The 19,350-nt window shown below is 39.2% G+C and overlaps 1 protein-coding gene across 24 annotated transcripts in view; it reads left to right on the top strand.

The window, feature by feature from the left end:
* Nucleotides 1-19,350, top strand: part of DLG2 (discs large MAGUK scaffold protein 2) — a 1,027,768-nt gene that overhangs the window by 349,157 nt on the left and 659,261 nt on the right. The window lies entirely within an intron of this gene.

Raw genomic sequence — 19,350 nt, 5'->3', positions numbered from 1 at the left:
ACCTACACATTCATTGAATAAATTACATGGTTTCTAAGATATTTTTTCTGTCTTAATTTTTGAATATTTATATTGCATTTAATTTAACTGATTGCTAAGTTAATTAGAGAGATGGTGGACTGAAAAACTGGCATGCTGATGTCTAACAGAACAAATAGGTTCTCAGTGGGATTTTCAAAACTAATAAATAGCCAGCATGTAAAACAACATTCTCACCAACATAACTGTACCTGAACTAAATCAGAATTAGGTTCTTCATTTTGATAGATGCCTTTGAAAAGCTCATATTTTCAGGTACTTCAAAAAACTGGCCATGTGTGTTTCAAATTTTAGTTATTATAGATCTCATATTCTCCTATCTGGATTTTATTTATAGATTGGAAGAGGAGAGCAGCATGTCTGCTAATTCATTTCTGAATCATTTTCTCAGATTTCATTGGATTAGTTCACAGGAGCAAAATATTCCTGCTGCATCTGATAATAAATAGAAACTAAAAGAATTGGAGGCAAATGCTTATTTACACAACAAAAGCAGAAAGTACTGGCCTTTGCAAAACATGTAAATATTTGCATTCCATCTTTTGTATAAACTACAAAACATAGTAATGTGACATATTTACAAAGTTTGGGCTATTACAAAAAATAGCAATTTCTCAGTTTCAGCTATTACATTATGCAGAAAGGTAGCACTCCTTAACTCTTTAAAATTGGAGATGAATCATTGATGTAATGCACTTTGTTATTTCTTTAATTGGTTGCAATTTCAGTAAGTCTAGGCTTAGCATAAGTTGTCCTGATTCAGAATTTTAAATTTTAATCAATATATGTATACACATTACATTTAAAATCTAGCTGAATCTGATTTTTAGAAGTTGATTTTTTTTTTTTTTAATTTTAGTGGCCCATTATGAATAAATGCCTTATTTTCCCCCTATCCTGCTCCTGGATGTGAATTCTCTGTGCATCAGGAGCTCAAGAACCCATGGGTCATAGTCACTAATGTCTCCCAGCTTTAGGCTTTCAGGGAATTAAGAGGTAAATTGATAGTGGGGACCCTGCTGAGCATAAGCCCTTTCTTCTTTCCCTCATCCTCTCACCTCTCTGGGATGAGCCCCAAGGAGTGATGTCCACTGGCTCATGGGGTACCTCAAGGGAGTAGATTGCTGTTGCAAGTACTCTGTTTGGGTCAACCTACTCACTTATTTTTGATTCTGTGGACTTTTTTTTCTTTTTTTTTTTTTTTTCTTTTTTTTTTTTTTTCTGTTGTGCCTTCAACATACCCTGATCAGTTGGTTTCTTCTCTTTTTATCTTTTCTCTCCTTGGAAGGACTTTATGGGTTCAGTAGCAGTAAGAGAGGTTGTTTTGTGGAGAGTGTGCGACCATGTGTACTTTCTAAGATCTCTCTGAAGTCTGCAGAAGCATCCTGTATTCCATCCTCTTTTTAACACGTCTTCCTCTAGGTCGTTAAAACTATTGTCAAAATGCAGTGGTGACCACATGATTATTTTTATAACATCACATATAGTCGTAAGTGCCATAAATCTATGATACAAGGAACAGAGTTGTGAGAGAGGTATCTAAGGAAACCTTTTACTTTGTAGAAAGACTTCTGACATGTGGCTAAACAACCACACCGACACCAGGGTTCTTTTAGGATCAGTAACTGCTACTTCTTTATTGAGGAAATAACTTCAACTCTCTTTTACTGAGGGCATAATTTCATCTCTCATATTGAGGACATAACTTCATTATTCCTTATCGAGGACAGGCTCTCTTCTTATACCATTCACCCCACAGCAGTACTTTTCCACTAACTATTCATTGGTCAACAACTTTGCCAAGCAACTGCAAATACCCAGCAACTTCCATGCCTTAATGGCTGGAGAATAAGCAACACCAGATGGGAAAGGCATCTCCTGAATCACCCTTCTTTGTTCCCACTAAACTCTTTACATTCCTGATGGTAATCATCCTTAACAGTCCGATGTTATCACCGACCATGGGGCTTGTTGACCCCCATGGCCACACTCCCACACTGACATTGCTTCCTCTTGTATCCAAGTTGGGACATTATTGTTTGGATGGCTGGACAACTTAGTTTAGTAACACATGGGCTGAATGATCAGGCTTAGAGAGTAGTGGGTGACTAACCCAGAAACTAGTGATGAGTAGACGATCACAGGGAGTCTATCAGAGGACCTGTCCTCTTTATCACTTGATCTTAATTTGTGACCTGGAGATGAGGAGTATATGTTTGTCAAGTCAACAGACACCGCATTGAGACCAGTAGTTCCGCTCAAGGGCAGGACTGCCATCCACATGGATGTGAACAGTCTGGAGGAAAGGGCCAACAGAAACCTCCTGAAATTAAACATCTATGACCAGGAGAAAAACTGTGAGATCCAGTTATTATCTCTCTCTTCTCAGAGCTTGTTATACAGCATGTACCTTTCAACACAAGATGTTGATAAATTCAAGCATCTTTAGCAGAAGGTCACCAAGATGGTCAATGCAGCAGAACAATTACCCTCTGAGGAGAGTCTGAAAGATCCAAGCTTGTTCAGCCTTCGAAAGGATGTCTTCAAGGGAGACCTTACTGCAGAGCCCAGTGTCCAGAAGGATGCTTTCAAGGAGACAGAACCAGGCTCTGCACAGTGGTACATGGCAGAAGGACAAGAGGCAATGAGTGTATATTGAAACAAGAGAGACTGGGGCTAGATTTAAGGGGAAACGTTTACCACTGGAACAGTGAATCAGGAGAACAGGTTTCCCAGAAAGGCAATGCAGTCTCCATCCTTGGAGGCTGTCAAGACTCAGCTGGATCAAACCCTGAGAAACCTCATCTGAATACTTAGTTGACCCTGCTTTGAGCAGGAGTTTGGACCAGAGACCTCCTGAGGCATCTAGCAACCTGAATTATCCTGTAATTCTGTGATATAAATTTCTTCACACTAAATAATGCATGGCATAGTATATTCCTTTATCCTAGTAAAAACACTCCAGTCTGCTTTCTGCATTCTTTTAAAAAAAAAAAAAAAAAAAACACACACAAAAACATAAAAAAAAAACTGTCAGATTTTCTCATGGTATGAGAACTGTGTTTGCACTGAATATATAATGACAATATATTCCATTGTGCAAGATAGCTCTAAGAATCCTCTACAGAAGCATCTAGTATCAGGAATAGTCAGTTTATGAGAACTATGTTTCATTGTCTTGAGATATTTCTCAGTTTACCCTTTAGAGCAGAGTAGCAGAAGTTAAAATTAACCTTCTCTTGGTTGTAGAATATTTCTAATCCATATGCATGCAGAGAAAGGCTTTAAAATATGACCTGCACACACCCTGATGTCTCAAATAAGAGGAACACAGGATGGGTACAGTTTCCATTTCTGCTTAACTCCTCGATGGGGTCAGATTTCAACTGGTTGATATCACTGCATCAAGGTCTGCTCAAGAGCAGCTGGTAGGAGATTCCATATGGGAGCTTCTGGCTGTGATGTTCATCATGGATCAGCAGCCACAGTGGTAGATATAATGATCCCACAGCTACTGAATCTTGTTCAGCTCCTCCACTTCATGTTCTGATGCCAAGAAGTGACATAAGCTTCATGATATTCTGGCAGAGATGGGATGTGCCAGCAGGGAGGGAAGAGCAGACTGCCTGAGACATGGAGGGAAGGGTACAGGTGGCAGAAGAGAACATTTGATGGAACCTCAGTATGTCAGCCTACGTTCATGTGGCTGCAATGTCACCTGCACTTGCAGCAGCTCTGGAAAGAGCTCTCTTAAACTAAAGGTAGCTCAGGTTTACTGGCAAAAAGCTCTCCCAGATTGCTACCCAGATATGGCAAATGGGTGTTTCATCTTAGGGGTAATCATTTCATCCCTGGAAAGCCAGTTTTACCAGTATTCAGAAATCCCATGTGTATATAAGGAACCTCAGCTGTGCCTTTGTGTTTCTGCATTTGGTTGTAAGTCAGCTTCCCATCTTGTGATTCTTTTCTGCTTTCCAGCACACACCTGGCTCAGCCTGACTACTCCGTTTTACTGACTAGCACCTTTTAAAGCTAGGTAGTATTTAGTTTCAATCTGACATTGATACCTGGAATATTAACACAGGTAATTCCCCTTGAAGGCAAGAGCAGCTCCACATGTCCCTGGTGCATTGATGGAGGATTTGACTGCAAGAGCATCCTAAAACTCCACGAGAATGAATGCATGCATTTTGTTGACGTTTATTCTCATGTACTAAATTGCTTATATCTATTGTTACGCATTAAGATGCATTGAGTGGAGTAGAAGGCATTTATTGGTTTTATCACTAGCAATATTCTGCAAAGAATATATAAACATCTTCTTGTGAGGTACATACAAAACTGTATGAATTGTGTACTAACATTTCAACAATTTATTTATTAATTCTTTGCCACAGCTATAAAATAAATTGTATTTCACATTGACACAAGAAATGAGCATAATTTCCAGGTAAACAGCTGTCTAAGAACTCCTTTAACAAATTTATATAACTTTAGCTCCTTCCTATGGCTGAAAATGCAACAGCCTAAAACAGACACCACCGTTACTTATCCTTCGTAAAGAGGTATAATTATTGGTTGTGGCTGACAGTTTATCTCATTCAGAAAAATGGTTTCATACTGCAAGAACAGAATTCCAGCAGTTCTGTTAACCACCCAGAGTAAAACAAGCTGCTATATATATTTGCAGCTGAATGAATCTAAATTTCTTCAAATATTGTAAATTTCAATTATACCTGTGAGTTATTTAATTTTAAATATACATATATGTTTATATACATATATGTTTATATATACATACATATATATATACATATATATAAACTCTCCAGAATAATTTTCATAATTATTTTCATTGATCTAACTTTGATTGCTAGGTCTTTGGGGAGGTGCTGTCCTCTTTCTTATTGTACAGTACAAAACATATTATTAGTAATCACTAAAAAGCACACAAAAATAATATATTTGAGAGTAGGAACACAGTCTGGATGCACACTGTTACTCACCTTTGAGAAAAGTTGGAAAATTAATATGTTAAGGGTGGCAAAAATAATCTAAAACATGTTTAACAGAGGACAAAGATCTTTAAAGCAGTAATAGTTAAACAGAAGCACAGGTGAGAATGACAAAAGCTAAAGCCCATAGTCCTGAACATTCATCTGCAAGTCTGTAAAGGTTTGAATTCATGGCCAGGTTACCACAGATTAACATGATGTCAGGTGTTTGTTGAGTATGTGTTTGACTGTGTCTGTGATCTTTCCCTGCAACAAATATGAGGTAATTGAATTTAGCTTCATTTCCAGTAAAAGAGGAGTTAGCCACTAATTAAGAGTAAACATATGGGCTGTTACTGCAGCTCATCTGAAGCAAAATCAATTGGTAAATTAAGGTAATTTGGCAATTGATCTGAATGTGAAATGTTTGCAGAGTTAGAAGGTTAAAGTAATCATAAAAGAATATTATTTGGCAATCCACTGATAGATGGTCATCAATTGTGCCACAGGTGGCATTTGCGTAGATTCTGAATGTTGCAGACCAAGACAGGAGCCATGATTTTTTGAGCAAAAGATTGGTGAGAAGCAGCAGTTTCCAAACCTGAAGATCCCGAGTGCCACCTCTCAGGTGGCTCTCTGAGACCTGGGTCCTGCTGAGCAGAAGGACACATTTTGATAAAAAAACCCTGCTAGTCTCACTGCACGCATCTTTAGTTCCCAGATCATTGCAGAACCTGAATTCTCTGGCCATATACATTGCAGTAATGTTAGTTCACTCCGTGACTGATTTTTGAAGTCAACCAAGGATGCTGGGGTAGGTTCCTAGAAGTGCTAGCCAAGAAAGTGCTCAGTCTGCAGACTACACAGTCCTCCTGCACAGTTGCAGTTATGTTTTATATCCTTAGAGACAGGTATAACAGGAATGCAACATAGTTCTCCAGTGTCATGAAAAAAAAAAAAAAAAAAGTGTTGTGTTGTATGAAGGTGACCTGTCTGTGTTATCGGGATTATGTGAGTTATCACGCCTGAAGAGTTTCAATGTGAGGTATGTTGCATTTCTTAGCCTGACGTGGGTGCAATTTTTTATCTATATGATATATATCAAACAAATTGTATAAAAATACACGTATATAATTTTTATAGAGTCTGAATTGTGTCTAGGAATCATAAATTTATTCCAGTCTGAACCTCCAGTACAAGACATACCTGGACATACTGAAAAGAGCTCAATGTAGGACCACCAACATGATCAAGGGGTTGGAGCATCTCTTGTATGAGGAAAGGCTGAGAGCTGCTCAGTGTGGAGAGAAGGAGGCTCAAGGGGGAATCTTTTCGCTATCTATAAATATCTGAAGAGAGATTGCAAAGAGGATGAAGTGAGGCTTTTTTCAGTGGTGCTTAGTACCAGGACAAGAGGCAATGGACACAGATTAGAACACAGGAAGTTCTGTCTGGACATCAGGAAGCACTTCTGTACTGTGCAGGTGACTAAGTACTGGAAGAGAGGCTGTGGAGTCTCCCTTCTTGATCTTCAAAAACCACCTAGATATGCTGTTGGGCAGCCTGCTCTGGTTGCTTGAGCAGGGGTTGGACCAGGTGACCTCCAAAGGTCCCTTCCAACTTAAAGCAATCTGTGATTCACGATTCCGTGATTCCATCATCCAGACACCAAGAGAGATTTAACTATTTAAAATTTAATCTGACTTCTTAGAACCAGTGTTTAGGTCAATACCTGATAGCAGTAGTGTGGTGACATTCACACCTACAATACACAAATGTCTAAATAATCTTCTGTGTGACCAAAAGTCCATCAGTTCTTTTGGTGAATCTTTTCTGAATTGTGGAGTGTTTCATTTACAATCATTTCATGATTTCATGACTTTCATGACAGAATTTATGGCATAACAATACATTAGAAAGAAGAAAAGAGAACACAAAATTCTCTCAATACTCCCATAAAGGAATAATTTACTTAGATGGAAAAAATGTAGTTGAGACTTGTTCTGTAGAATCAACCCCAATCTCCACCATGAAGACATAAATGAGCGCTAAAGGCTAAGTAGATTATCATAGGAAAGACTCCTTGAAAGTCATTTAACAGCTAATTGTACATTAAGGTCAAATACAACCTGTTTCTCATGGGAAAATCCAGCCTGATTTTCCTCTTGTGGAACATATTTATGAGTATGTCCAGATCCAAGTATTATTTGAATGTACTCTGAGAAACACTCCTTCTCTGACACTTGTCATGATTTTGAACTTAACTCAGTTTGGTTTGGCCAGTATCTATCCCAAGAACAACATCAGTGTCACGCATTTGGGAGAAATTTGGTACAATGCCTTCTTTTGGTTTTACTCGCATAAAAGTTCGGCTACAGGAAAAACACCTCCACTGCCCAAGAACAATCTTGCAATTTGGTTAATGGGTCTTGGAGCTCATGGATACAAAGGCACACAAGTAGAATCTGATCTCTTTGCATTCCCTCTCTAGTTCAGTCCATCTCCATTTCTTCAGGCTCTTTAAGGTCTGTGTTAAGGATCATCTGACAATACTTACCTATTGCTCTTCAGTGTGAAGACTACTTAGGATTACTGTCCTGCAATTTTTAAGCAGCTTTTTGTGAGAAGTCCACTGTTAGGAGAAATGATTTGGGCATTCATAGAAGTTTAGCTGGCACAACCTGTTTTCCATCCTAACTCGCTTTTCTACACTCTAAGTTATAGTCATGCCTTAGAGGAATCAAATTTCATAACAAGGAGATGAGCAGTATAAGAGGGTGGGATTGTATCATGATACTGCTTGAAACCTATTTTTTTCTTCTCATGAATGAAAGCGCTTCCTTCCAGAGTGGAAAAGAACATATGAATGTAGGCAAGATGATGACTCACAGCTGTAAAACTGCTCACATGCATAACATTCATGAGGATGAAAGTCTGACTGCAGTCAGTATGTGCTTGCAATTCCGTGTCCAAAAAAACACCAAACCGAACACATGTCCAAGCCAGCCACCCAAGGCACGTAAAACTCTCTAGCCATGACAGCCCAGAGATTAGCACAGGCTGCAAAACCCACTCAGCGTGAGGACTGGTGTGGCCAGTCCTCACCAAGAGATGGCTCCGATGCCTATGTTGCTTTCTGTACTTGGCTTAGGTAGCTTATCTCCCCAAACAACACTTTTTTTTTTTTTTTTTTATTCCCCACTGTAACCTGTTCGGTAAAACTGTTTTCTGAGTTTTTGTTAAAAGATATGTTTGAGAAGTATTTTGGACCAGACAATATGCAAGTAAGAAGCAAATGAGAGATCATGGCTTTGCAGAGCTATGAAGTGTGGTAGATGGACAAGGGGGAACAGGGTAGGGATGGGGGAAGAATGAGGATGCAACTTAATCACTTTTAACTGAAAATGACAAAATTCTTCACCCATTTTTCCAGATGAAGGAAGGGAATAGACAGTTTTCACTTTATAAAAAGCTTTTAAAATGACATATTTAATAAACTAACTGACCGTAGAAATCCAGAAAGGGAGAGTGCCATTCTCTGTCTTTGCTGAGGTGGAGGAAGAAGCTGGAAGAGCCTGCCAGGGCCAATGACAATCAAACAAGCCATTCCAGCCAGCAAAATTGTTGTGTAGAAACCACATTAAACCACACAGAATTTTCTGTCACACAGGAGCTGGTTGAGGCAACAATGTTTGCTTATTTATTTGTTTATTTATTCAATTTACAAGAGGCTCTGGTCAGCGCAGTCCCTTAGGGCACACATAATAAAAACAGTACATCAATTAAATAGTGATGTTTACAGCATTGACAGAGTGCCTAACGAAGGACTTTGAATTACTTCAGGCCTGTCCCTTTGGAGAATACTCAGCTTGTAACTCTCACACATCTGGAAGGTTTGTAGGATAAAAAGGCTGCATTAATACGTGGATGTACCTTGAAGCACGATTTGAAGGACATCAGGATCTTCAGCTGTTGTCTTAAGGCTGTAAGGAAAGTGAGTTCTCCTGTCTGGAGCACTGAATGAGATAAACCTGAGATGTGAAATGCTATTTATGTACTTACAATCACAATGAGGCACTAATGGGTGTTCTTACTTGCCCTGTTTTTAATTTCAAATTCAAATTTATTCAGCCTACAAGTGAAAATCCCACAAGGTACCAGGCCACATCCGTCCAACTGAAAATCTGGGCTTTGGTAGACTACTGCTACAGCACTACCAAGTCAGGAGAAAGGCAGCCTCAAAGGTCTCTTTTATAGCTATTTGGTCAATCATACTTAGAGGTGAAAGTTTTCTTTTTATTAAGGATCTGCCATATAACTAAAATATGCCCTGAGGATAATAAAGAGTAAATTAAGCAAACATCACATACCACTCTGTCAACATCAGCTCCCAGTCATGCAGTATGTCCCACTTGTCCCCCTATTTACTACGCATTGTCTATTTTCTCCCCTTTGTAAAGCTAATGCAGAGCTACAGTGAAAGGATAAATGCTACTCTCCGAACCCAGTGCTACTCCCCGATGACATTTTTTGTAGGGTGATGGTGAATCCAACTTTGGTGTCCCTTCTTCTAGTCCTTCAGTTCCTGTAATTTAAACAGGAAATTTTCCCCTGGACTAGAAAAGCTTTATTTTCCTTCTCAAACACCAACCTTTATCAACAGCTCCACAGACATCTGTGGGGAGCCCTTGGGAAGGAGACCTGTCCAGATGCATAAAAAGAAAGCAGGGAGACAAAACGCTGACTCTAGACTTTTCTTCTTAGATATATTTAGACACAAAAGCCAGCATTATCCTAATGGCTTAGTGATCTGGGGTGCCTCCTTTTTTTTCTATTTCCAACTTGAAATACTCCAGGGATTGGATTTTAAAAACAACTGTACACTCTTGGCTGCAAGTGGAGTTATGGATGCTCTGCGCTCTCAAAGTCAGTCAGGCCTACAGGATGGTTTGCACCTACAAAATCGGACCGAAAGCCTTTCAGCTCACGCACCCTAAAATCACAGGCTGCTTCTGCACAAGTTCAGCCCTGCTCAGTTTCATACCCGCAAAACTGTAGTGATGATGTTTAATTGCCTAGCTCGAAAAGGTTATGCAAAGATCAGTTAGCTAATGCCTGTAAAGTGCTTTGCACATACCCAATGCAACCACTGGTGTAGCGTAGCACTACCCTTCCTCACCATGCTCAGTAGGAGCACTGTTGCTTTAAAAAGGGAGCATGTCCAAGCTCTCCTCCTCCACTGGATCTAAGATGGATGCTCCTGCTGCAGCACAGCCTGTAAGCAGACTTTGCCCAGCCTGCTTTTTTTGTTTTTCCTGGAAGCTTGCTCCAGACAAGTCAGCTGCACTGCAGACTGAGCAGAAGCAGGAGGGCAGCTCTCCCCAGGTAAGCTACCACTGCCACAAAGCTGCTCGCTCACACACCTGGACAGGGCAGCACCAAGGATACTGCCGCCCTGAGAATTATGGTCCTCTCTGTCCGTGCCTCTAGCTGGCTCACAACAGCTCTCAGCCAGGCAAGAGTCAAACAGCCCCAGGCCTCTGCTCTTTTAAACTCCTCTCCTGGCTGACTGGTGTTAATTTAGCTACGAGGAAGATAGGGAGACTCCTGTTCCTGCACCCCAAGCTGATCTCGCGCACGTTGCTTTGCATTAGCATCACTTCTGTGGAGGTGCTCCTGAGTGAATAGGAGCTGCCTGCGGCACGGGGGTCCTGAGGCCATGCTGGGGTCTGGCAGCAGTCCTTTCACTCCATGGCAAGGAGGTGGTCTTTGGTCACCAGATTAGTTCAAAATGGTTCTTCAGGGTCTCGGAGATTTGCCACCACTAGACGCAGTTTAAGCTGTGTTGGCTCCTTTCCCTCAGAAATGCATTGATTTCCCACTACGCTTCTCTTCTTTGAGGCACTAAAATTGTTGTTAGAGAAGTGGCAACCAGGCTCTCCAACAACTCTCCAGAGTTCAGCTTTATTTCATTTTATTACTCCCATGGATACCTTAGAGGAGACACTCCCTCTGTGTAACATTCATTTTAGGTCGTTCCTTTCCTCCTGGGTACAGGAACACTGGAGGTAGGAGATGTGCGTGACTGACACAGAGCTGGAGTCAATGTGCTTTTCCTTAACAGCTTTGATTTCCAGAACTGTTTCACATCAGTGTAAAGCAGCAGAACCTGCTAGTACTCCCACAGCCCTGGGGACAGAAAATGCTCGTGCAGTTCTAGCAGGGTCAAAAATCACTGCCTGGACTTTTAGTACAGTTTTAGAAATAGAAAAGCGCTGTAAAGGGCCAGTGGTCAATTCTGACCATGAAGGAGCAAAAAAGAATGGTTGTAATCAGCCCTGTGTTCCTCCCTGAGCACGCTGCATTGGAAGGTCAAGTGAGGACTGTGATCTCCAGGGGAGAGCCTGTGCTGTGAGAGCGCCCAGCAGAAAACCTCCCGTGAGTGAGAGGATTGATAGGATTCCCAGGCAACCCACAACAAAATTCCCTACCCCTCCATCAGGTTTCTTGTGACCCTCAAGGCTTTGAGAGAGGAGCTGTTATCTATGCCACAACATTAAAAACACAAAAGCGACCCCTTCCCAGCTTTCACTGGGTAACCTTTACGTTTTCTACTGCAAAAAACTTGTCACGCTTCAGAGTTTTATCTAAAACCAGGACACACACATGGACATGCAGACGCACACACACACACACACACACACACACACACACACACACACACACACAAAGATATTTCAGAGGCATTTTTCTCCAATGGCCCTTTCCTGCTATTAGTGGCTCCACTGGTTGGCGTCTCTGTGTGGTTTGGAGCCAAGCACAGACCCGTTTCAGAAAAAAAAAAAAAAAAAAAAACACAATAGGAGCATTTATGTCTCTCTGTCATTAGCAGTGGTTGTTTCCTAGATGTGTAGAGGATACATTTAACAGACGTATCCAAATTTTCTGTCCCCCCAAAAACAGGGTCATGTAATGGGAAACTGCGCACCTGCTGTGTCCAGGGCCAGTGTCCACCACCAGTCCTGAGCACAGGGGAGTTAGAAGAGCCAAAAAACAGTACAGAAGCAGATGTTGTCATACAGAGGTCTCTGTTATACTTTTGTGGGAGTTTTGTTGGAAAACTTTTTGTAAAGTTTAGATATGACCATGATCACATCTTTTATTTGATTTCTGCTGACATTGGAGTGAAATTTAAGGTTTGGGTATGTCTTTTGTTTGTTTGTTTGTTTGGTTTGGTTTGCACATTGTTTGTTTGTTTGTTTTTAATGGAATGAGAATTTCATAACTGAAAAGCTATTAAATGCTAAAAAATGTGTCATTTGCTAGAAATGAAGGCAGAATTTCCTTTTCAGGAAAATCCACAGAACATCAGCAACAATATTCCTAACAGCTGGGAACCACTAGACCACACTCATTCTGAATGTCTGAATGGGAGCTGGCAAAAAAGGATGCATCTATCCATAAAAAAAAATTAAAATTAAAAAGTCAAACATCTGGTTAATCAGAACTTCTTTCTCATCAGGGAGAATTTGTGAGTAAAATAAAATGTACATCAAGGAATCAAAGGTTATTTTCCTGTTTCTAGCACACACGGCGACAGCCCAAGTTGATCTCTGACATGAAATGTGTCTGATTAGCACCCTACTCCTTAGTAAGGGTTAAATGTAATAATGTGGAGTTCAGTAATGTAAGACTTTGCATTAAATAGGATTGTTTCAGGCCTGGTCCATTTATATATATATATTTATTTATTTATTCTGCATGCCTGAAATTATCACTTTGTTTGGTGACATTTTGCAATCAAGATATCAGTTTCTTGCAAAAAAACTAGTAATGTTGTGAAAAATTCATTTCTCCAAAGTGCCGAAAAGCTCGACCTTCTCTGTTTCTTGTGAATTGTGATGCATCATCAGTTTTATTTTTACTTCTGCTTTCAAGTACTTTTCCTTTAGGCTTATCATTTCTCTCTAAATAGTAGTACCATATGACACAAGAAATGAAGGCTGGTTTCCGGTGGTTCCTCTCTGTAGCTGCCAGCAGTAGTCTGAACTGCTCAGTACTAGAGAAGGTAGTATAGGCACTGGCTTGCCAATAAAAGCAAATTATGGGAGTTGTGTGTGAGAGTTAAAGTCCTTATGAAATGCTTTCAGGAAATGGTCAAGATGATAATGATTTTTACTTTATTTATTTTGTATTATTTGCTTCTTTTGTTTCCAAACTTTTATTTAGATCACAACAGCATTTCAGACATGACTCTTAAACGAGATGGAGTTCTTGATTTCCGTTAGCCAGGTATAGCCCTTGTTGAGTTCCTACCTATAAGGGTCATTTATGAGCACCAACATTTGAATCCTGTATGATCCAAAGTCAGTGAGATCTAGGCAGTGTATGGAACTTCTCTGTGACCTGACACACATTCTTGAAAGTGAACTTCCCCTTTGAAACTCTTTCTGGGGATGTAGTACTCTGCACTCTGGCTAGTCCAAATCCCAGAAAGAATTGCTTCCAAGTATTTTTCATAAAAGTCCATTTCCTGAGCCCCTTGGAATTTGCCAGAGGACTGGCATATGTAAAGTTCAGTATAAATATATGGCCTGAAAGCAATAGGATGAAATGCTAGTGTGAAGTATTGCATGTGGGAAGAGATATCCAATTGCACAAATACCAAATGCATATTGATTAATCAGTAGGCAGAGAAGTATGGGATGGCGTAGAAATGAATTTCAAAATGAGTCTGAGTGAAGAATGTGAGGCTATTGCAAAGCTAATCTAAAAAACTTGGAATATATTTAGAGAATTACTGGAAGTGAGAGATGGAAGGAATTATTCTGCTTGGCAATGTCATGGTTTGGATATACACTTTGAGAGGGATGCAGAGATTTGAGGAAACAACTGAAGACATTAAGGATTTTATGAGCTATGTTGAAGTTTAAAAGAATTAAAGAGAACAAGTTGAGTTAAAAATACCCGTCTTCAAATATATAAAAACTGTTTTTATGACAGAAATTGAGATCTATTAGGCTACAACTTTTCATTATGGAAAAGAGACGAGTTAGAAAGGATACAGCAATAGTTTACAAAAGCATGAGTGACACAGAGAGATGAACAGGAGTTGCTTGTTTCTTCCACTGCAACATTTTGGGACAGCTGATAAAGATATCAGGAGATAGATTCAGAATAAACAAAGACAGATTGTCATAAGAGAAGTGAAAAAACTGAAGAATATTCACCAAAGGATGTTACAGAAGTAGAAATTTATATTGATTCAGGGGCAGACTGGAAAATTGCTGGAAAATTACTGCTATTTTGTCTCTTACCTCGGGGAGCCCTATGTTCACACAGCAGAAAGGACATGCTTGCAGGGCTGGTGACCATGTGTAAGACTTTGGCAAGACTTAACACCTCTATTTAATGCATATAAATATATATATATGTGTGTAGCGATGACTTCAGCTCATATTGACATAACTGAGCTAGCCAGTTCAGTCCTAGTAAGAGTGTAGTCCTCGTAACACAAAATTTAGTCTAGGCTAACTCCTCTTCTGCCCTAGCATCCTGGACAAACACTGCACCTGGTCCATTGTGCATGCAAGCATGTGGTGTCTAAACTGATCATTTTAAGCTCATTTAGGTATATTTGTTCTACAGTATAAACACTTGAAGAAATCAGAGGGTCTATATAATGACATTAAGGAGGAGCATGTATATTTTGAATATGTTGTGTGTGAGTTTTCACTTTGTTGGTAGGACTGAGTCTTTATTTCTGTTTGTCACAGAAAAATTCTAACAGAACATATAACTAGAAATCATCAGAAAAGCAGAACAGTTTTGTAGCTATTGAGAACTAATTTCATTTTGCTTGTTTGTTGTTGTTTTTTGTTTGTTTTTCTTTTTTTTTCCTTCAAATATTTAATTCAAGTATTTTTTGCTTTTCATTTTTCATTTAAATTTATACATGCCTAAAAAAATTATGAAACAAAACAAAACAAAAACAAAACAAAAAAAAACATATACAACTAGTGGCTTTGTAAGTGATTTAACAGATAAAAATTAGTTTCTGGAAAGATCTGTGTCTCTCTCGGGACATCTTAGTTTTTCATATTGTTTCTTGTGAAACAATTTTAGATGTAGTTAACACTTCAGATAAAACTGCTAATGTTATAAGTTACATCCTCGACCAGTTTTCCACTGGTTAAAAATGCAAATCTGTGCTGATAATGTGGCAGTTTAAAATGTGTGAACACTTATGAGCATGAGTACTTTTTGTAAGAGTATTCCCATTAACTTAAAAATCACTGTTTATATGACTGTGTACTTGGAGATATGGGCATTTAATTGGAAGGCATTATCTCCACCTTCAGGTGGAGAGAGATTGAGTCATATAGTGCTTTCCAAGCTGCCTACCACATCTGAATTCTTAATGCATAGGTGTTTTTTCTGAGCATCCTAGCTGTTCTCTGCCCATCTGCCTCCATGGTCGTGGATCTCCAGGAGAACTTTATATCTGTATTAGTTGTCCACACCCTTTCTAGTCAAGGTGATGAAGACAACTGTAGAGAACCAGCATGAGACAAGTGTTCTCCGTCTGTATACAGAGATTTCAGAAATCCAAACCAGCTGCCATGAAGGACTGTATGATGCAGTAGCAGCTGCAGGTGATGGTGGAAAAGGTGGGTCGTAGCAACAGCAATTGCATCTCATAGAAGCAGCAAACCTGTTGCTACATGGCTATCCTTGGGGCTCTCTCTCTCATCTCGACCCTATTCATTTGTTCTTACGGCAGAACAAATCCAGAGTCCTTAAGCCTCTGGATGCATAAAACCAGCCCCCTTCTAACACTGGGGCTGAAAATTCAATCACTTATTACCCCTTAGCATGGGTTCAAACCCAGCTTTACATGAGCTATGGCTATCTTCCAGCAATCTTAGCTGCTCTTGCACTGATATCTGGTGTCTGTATGGTCTTTCCTTGATGAGCTTCAATGTTAGTTATTCCAAAGGTGGATGGATTTTCAGGCAAACTAAGTCTCAGCTTCTGATTCACACCAGCAGACAAATATCAGCAAAATAGATAACAGTCAGATCTATTAGACAAAATGGGTAACAGTTCATTCCCCAAAATGACCACCTCACATAAAAGGTAGGCACAGTTAAAGTCTTTGAAATGCCCCAAATCCCTGCAAATGACAGGACATCTGTGAAAATGTGGTTTAGACCAGGGGAGATTTGGGACAATTTTGTTCTTAAGAAACAAGGCTGTGTGCAGTCATTTCTATTACTGATGGGGGATCTTTCAAGTTTGTTTTATATTTATATTCTCTGGTTCCTTTTGTACATGCTGCCTGTGGTGTAACAAGCCTTTTCCTCTTTTCTTTCATCTAATATGATTCTTTGAGAAGACAACTCTTTAATCACTGTCGGAGACAGATTTAGTTTTCACGAGGCTTGATTAGAGTACAGGGAATTCAGAGAAGAACAACAGAGATGGTGATTTTGAATTTTTACAGAAGATTAGAAGGAGGTAACAATGCATATAGCTTGGCCAAGGGCCTATCAATCATATTGATCTGGTATCTGATGGGTATGGTGAGCATTAGAGGAAATTTTCATGGTAGAGCATTGGAATGAAAAGTTGAGTAGTGAAAATATGGAAGGGGAAATACACAAGTGTATACTATAATATCAAATCTTAAGCAATTTATTCAATAGAAGAAGCAGAGAATTAAAAAACAACAACACACAAAATCAAATATCTTTAATATCCTGGTCAAGGCTGAATATCTAGAAATTCATTGTGACTCTCCAGTTAAATAACTTAACTCATTTTTACCTATATCAGCTTTCTTGGTTCTCATGTGATATGTCAGGTCTCAGGAGTGCTATTTGAGCTAACTCTGTTGCAGAACAAGGTATGTATGCATTAGGGGAGGAAGTATCATCAAACATGACCATAATGTTTACAGTAAAGCAACTCCATCATTGCAGGTTAATTTGTGTATTTCCACATAGTGGAGCACTATGAAAGGTAGATGTCGTTGAAGAACCTGGAAAGGTTGGCTGAAGGCAATTGACGGAGAGACTGGTACAGTGGGGGAAATTTTACCAGCTGAACAGACCAGTGAAGAAGATAAATGGGGCAAGAGTTTTTGTAGCAAGTGTGAGAAAGAGCAACTTTTGCAAACATGCAGTTCAGACAATAGCAGATGACTAATTCACTGGTGGGGTCACTTTTACTCAAAGTAACAGACAATATCTTGACACCAAGATTTGCTGGGAGTCTCCCCTTTTTCTAGCAGCAAAAAAGGTGTGAATCATTGTGGCAGCACAGTTGTTGTGAGCGAGTAGTCTGGATCAGTGCACTGAACTCTCAACAAAGCTGACGGCTTCGCCAAGCGCAGCACATCTCTGGTCCCTCTTTTTCATATGACAACCCCTGCAATGTATGATCCTCTGCATATTCTGTCAGAGAGAGAGGAAACGTGGACATTGATTTTCCAAGAAACCTTGCTCCTGCAGTCTGACTATGATTTAAATGACTTTTCTAGCAATTATCAGTTTGCTTCTGCATCTGTGCTGAGTGCTATTGGTAGAAAAGGTAAAAGAGGATATCTGAGCAAATGTTTTCTTATAGCAGTTTTCTATATGTGGTTGTCACATAATTGAAATAAATGTCTTGGCCAATTGTGATATGAGTTATTGTTCCAATCTGTCATTGGAATGAGTCTTTCTTTTCTGATCTCTTCCCAAATGACTGTACATCAGGTAACTGTTTTTCACTTGAAGGCAACAACTAGTTTAAGTGTGAAGAGATGTATTTCATGCCTTACACAATACTCAGGTGACTGGGGCTTGATACTTCTTAGTACTTGAAACAAAATCACAAGTGAAACCTGCTCTAGTTGAAAGTCTGCAATAGTATCATGTTAAAAATTAGGGACTAAGAAAGAGCTGGGAATTCTAATAAAGAGATATGTCCTCCCTTTTGAGAGTAGGAGCCAGCTGAATGTAGAGAGATCCAAAGGATCCAAGAGGTTAACTGGCTGTTTTTCCTTCCCTTCTTTGAGATCTGAATTGGAAATTAAATGCAGGTGATTTTAATTGCCCCATGAACATTAATCGGAAATCACATTTGTGTGATTATCGGTCCAGTTTTAAATCAGGACATCATGTTTAAAACATCGAAAAGTGCAGATGCAATTTATTCTCATATTAGAAATGCTAATGATGAGAACAGACTGAGACTGTTACTGATCACCTAAAGGTCTAAGATGGGTGGATATTAGAACTGCTAAAACTGTTAAATAGCACAGTTTTGTGGCATTTTGTAGTAGAGTCTACCAAAAATATTGTCATGCCACCCCCTTCCCAAATTAACGCTTATAAGGCCAATGATGTAGCATGCTCACACCTTAAGGTAGCACCGTGATTCATGTTTTAATGATAGTGGCTGCTGGCTGTAACTATGGAATGTATTGTCATGGAAACTACACTTTTCTATATTTACACCAGTGCTGGTTATGCGAGAGACAGTACTTGAAAGAAAATCTGTATAATATATAGCTTAATAATGAGACAGGCAAGCTAGGAATAAACAGATCAAAGATCCAGCTATGTTACAGCTGCTGTTTGTCACCACAGTACATTTCTAAATGGGCTCACTCATTGTTTCAGGCGATAACTGGCACAGCAAGGTGGAATTAAGTGCTGCTGTGATGTCTCTTTGGACTAACAGGTCAGACAAACTTAGATTATTGATAGCCAATTGATTGGCATCTGCATAGTCTTCTCCCATGGCATAGCAAAACACATATAGCACTTGTGTCCAGGTTGGTAGATTAAAAGTATGAGCTGAGTGAATTGAGGACACTGGATTGTAATTTGCAAGAAATAAATCTTCAGCAATGAAACTGGGTTGTAACTTTTAACCGCAGAACAATCCTATCTGGTGCTCTGAACTAGAAACTATTGTTGTTTTACTGAGCTTAGGTTCTTGCAGGTTCTAACTTTAAAAAGTCAAAGAGTGAAAAACAATCATCAGAAAATATTAAATCAAGTAGAGATTTAGCTACACACAAAAAATGGGTAAAAATAAAGTTATTGTATAAAGCAAAAGAAAGTGTCAAATCTAAGCTGTCTAATAAAATATTTCTTTTATGTTTTGGAACTTTGCAAAGAGAGATTAAGTTATACCAAATAAATGCTACTTAAAGTATAGATACATGTATATATGTTATGTATATGTATATATAAATACATACATGCACAATATATATATATATTATAAATATAAAATATTAATAGATCTTATACATTACTGT

The sequence above is a fragment of the Anas acuta genome, chromosome 1 (genome assembly GCF_963932015.1).
Source record: "Anas acuta chromosome 1, bAnaAcu1.1, whole genome shotgun sequence".
NCBI classification, from domain to species: domain Eukaryota; kingdom Metazoa; phylum Chordata; class Aves; order Anseriformes; family Anatidae; genus Anas; species Anas acuta.
This window is presented reverse-complemented; position numbering and strand designations above follow the sequence as displayed.